The sequence below is a fragment of the Megalobrama amblycephala genome, linkage group LG24 (genome assembly GCF_018812025.1).
Source record: "Megalobrama amblycephala isolate DHTTF-2021 linkage group LG24, ASM1881202v1, whole genome shotgun sequence".
In the NCBI taxonomy this organism is placed as follows: domain Eukaryota; kingdom Metazoa; phylum Chordata; class Actinopteri; order Cypriniformes; family Xenocyprididae; genus Megalobrama; species Megalobrama amblycephala.
Genome location: NC_063067.1, coordinates 147501 through 151030, shown reverse-complemented (window position 1 = coordinate 151030; position 3530 = coordinate 147501).

The window sequence follows — 3530 nt, the reverse complement described above, 5'->3', positions numbered from 1 at the left end:
GTCCCAGCGATAAAAGATCCCGATCATGAGTCAGAACCGCAGGCGGTAAGTAAAACTGCATCAAATGTCTGTTTTGTTGGCAATCGGCACGTAAGTGCATATAATGTAAACAACACAAACATATAGTGAATCAAAAGTTATCCAGGCATAATGTGATGGTGTATTGTATGTGTTTAAATACATTTGTTTAGCTGACCATCGAAGCTGTGCATGCTCGTGACTCTTTAGCTTCGCCCGCCGCACGCCTCCAAGAGCTTGGCTGTTTTCAGAAAGAATCGGAACAGCGTATCTGTCTTTTATAAATCTAAAGACTCTTCGGAGATATGACTAATGCAATACTACTCTATAGGTACTCAAGATTAACATGAGTTTGGCAGAAACTGTGTGTGTTATGTACCCTTTAAGGGCCCGGACCAGGCATAGTAGGTGCAATGACTGCTCATCCTCTGATGCAGGGACAGCAGAGAGAGTTATGACTTGTGCCCTGAACAAAGTGGAGAGCACCTTAGGCACATAGCCATGCCTTAAACTTAAGGCAAAATCACCAACTCGCTTGACCGATGCCAAAGCCAGCAAGAGGGCGGTCTTAAGCAAAAGTGCCCACAGCTCGGCCATCTGAAGCGGCACAAAAGGGGGGCCTCGGAGAGGCCTGAGGACCAAAGGCAGGTCCCAAGTCAGAACTGTGTGGGGGCGAGGCGGGTTCAGCCTTTTGGCCCCCTGAAGGAACTTCGTAATTAAGTCGATCTTCCCAACTGATCGGCTGGTGACAGGGGTGTTACGCCGCGATGGCCCCAACATATACCTTGAGCATGGATGGGGTACATCCCTCATCCAGCAGCTCCTGCAGGAAGGTCAATATTGATTCAAGGTCACAAGATAAAGGGTCTACGTTCCGGACTGCACACCAATCGGAAAAAAAGATCACTTGACAGCATAAAGAATCATTATAAAGACAGCATTATTTATCTTTAAATAATGTTCATGACACTCCGAGGAAGGCTCCTCTCAAGGGGCCATAGATGGAGGCTTCACAACTTAGGTTGGGGGTGCCAGATTGTTTCTTTTGCTTAGGAAAGGAGGTTCCTTCTTAGCGGAATTGGCCAAGGAGCTGCTGCCAACAGCTGTACCTTACCGGAGAACCACGACTAATTCTGCCAGAATGGAGCCATCTGTCCTCCCTGATTCAGCTGATGATCTGAGGGAGTAGAGCTACTGAGGCAAGGCATACTGCCGCAGATTGGGCCACTCGTGGGATAGTGCGTCTTTCCTTTGAAAAGAACTTTGGATGTTCTTCTCTGAGGCAAATAGGTCCACTTCCACTTGCCTGAAGATACACCAAATCATCTGAATCGACTGGGGGTGGAGTCTCCATTCCCCTTGAAGATACCCTGCTGCGGGACAGCATGTCCACTCCCTGGTTCAGCCTGCCCAGCACATGCACTGCCCTCACCGAATGGAGATTGTAGTGCCCACAGGAGGAGACGTCTTGCCAGCCTGTTCAGAGGGTGCGACCTGAGTCCCCCCTGGTTGTTTGTGTAGGCTATCACCATCATGCTGTCTGATCAGACCAGGATGTGGTACCCCTTCAGATTCTTCAGAAAAGCCTTGGGAGCCAGAAAAAACACCATAATTTCAGGCAGTTGATGTGCTAGCATATCATCGGGCCTGACCAGGAGCCGAACACCGGCCTGCTGTTGCTCAGAGCACCCCAACCCGAGTTGGAGGAGTCTGTCACGGCTACCTTTCTTCTGGAGACTATCCCCAGATTCACTCCTGACTGGTACAGATGGGGCGATTTGCAGGGGGCCAGGGCCTTGTTGCAGCCGTGGGTTACCCTGAGGCGCCACGCGCGGGTTGGGACTCAAGGCCCCGGTATACTTCAAACGAAATCAAAGAACAAACTGATGTGACGTCATTTCGAACAAAATCAGGCCAAAACGAAGTTCGTTTTGTGTTCTTTTTGGAAGTTCGAAACGGCTTGCCAAAGCAAACTTTCAGGAAAAGTTCACTCCAGCTGCAAAACACCTTCGTACTTCCATTGGTCAGTGATGATAACGTAACAGGAGGTGCGCTGAGGCTCCGCCTTCACTCGCGTGGAACGCGTCTTTGATTCATTTCGTGTGTTTGAGTTTGCTGAGGTAAGAGCTCTGCGGGTGAAAACATGAACATACTTGGCTGGAAGCTGCTTTATAGTACAAAATTAAGTTGTGCTTGTAAAAAAATTAGGTACTAACACTGTTTTTCATGTTTGATACTGTAAAGCTGCTTGATTTTAAGCAATCTATTGAATAAAGTGCTGTATGAAGACGTGACGTGACTGGAGTGGTAATTTGCAGAGCTCGTGCTAACATACCCATGTTGTTATGATCAGACGCTTTTCTTATGCTTTCTGTAATAAATGCTTGCTGTTTTCTCATTTTGTTGTGTTTATTTTGTTACTGAGAAGAAAGTGCACGGCACATATTTACATATTCATCTAACTGTCGCTCTCAGCAGTGTGGGCGGCGTCAGATGTTCGATTACAGTATATCGCTGGTCACACATTTCGAACTTCGTTTTACCCCTAAAAGAAGAACGAAAAAGAACTTTGTTTGACGTATTCCGGGGCCTTCAGGCTTTCAGTCAGTACTTAGGTTCCTGAGAAGAAGAAATCGGCGGAGCATGTGGAGCGGGATCGTTCTCTCTAAGAGCTTTAGCGTGGGTGCTTCTAAATTACAAGTGTGAAATGTTCCTTTACCCGGGGTTAAAAGCAGGTTTAGAATGACAACAATCTGGGGTTAAGCGCAGTGTGAAAAGCCTTCACATTTACTTGCTTTGGACTGTCGGTCACATAAACGCGGTGTATTATATAAATGGTGGTTTCAGCAGTGGGAAATTGTAAAATGGTGAGAGAAAATGTGTTATATAGTTTCATTCTTACATTTGTTTTACAAAAGTCGATTCAGGATAAATTTGATGGCAGTCAGTAATATATAAATATAATACTAGGATGTGCAAGGTTAGAGCCTTTTAAACGTGTGGCATTTGTCCAGTTATTGATTATTGACACCTCAGATATGCAAATAAGAACGTTTTAATAATGTACAGTAATGTACCGTACAGTTTACCATGGTTTAGAATGACCCAGGCCAATACTGAGCCCGCGTCCAGATTTCATCAAAAAAATCTTAGTTTGTGTTCTGAAGATGAATGAAGGTCTTACGGGTGTGGAACGACATGAGGGTGAGTAATTAATGACAGAAATGTCATTTTTGGGTGAACTAACCCTTTAATACTTAATTCACAAACTCCATTTTTTCATATTGTTCCTCCTTTCCTGTTTGCATTTAGTACATTCAATTATTACACAATAGTGTCCTCAGCAGAAAGTTCCACAATCCATTCAGATGTTTTCCTATTATTTTGAGAGAGCTATTGAAATGGGAATGCCCTAACCTTATTCTGTAGCAAATAAACTCTTCTGTCCTCGATTTAGCTATAAATCTTCTTTTTATTTATTTACTTTATTAATTGAGTTGTAAAGAAATATT